The following is a 272-nucleotide window of genomic DNA, read 5'->3' on the forward strand; positions in this document are numbered from 1 at the left end:
ACATTCCGGACCAGAGCCCCTCTGGTCTCTCTTCCAGAGCTTCTGGTCTTCACAACCAGAGCCTCTGGTTGAACCAACCAGACTTAGAATATAATTCGACAATCAGGACCAGAGCTCCTCTGGTCTCTCTTCCAGAGCTTCTGGTCTTCACGACCAGAGCCGCTGGTTGAACTAATCAGATTTAGAATATATTTCAACATCCTCGACCAGAGCCCCTCTGGTCTCTCTACCAGAGCCCCTCTGGTCTCTCTTCCAGAGCTTCTGGTTTCACA

This window comes from Cynara cardunculus (assembly GCF_001531365.2).
Source record: "Cynara cardunculus var. scolymus isolate 2C chromosome LG 3, CcrdV1, whole genome shotgun sequence".
Lineage (NCBI taxonomy): Eukaryota > Viridiplantae > Streptophyta > Magnoliopsida > Asterales > Asteraceae > Cynara > Cynara cardunculus.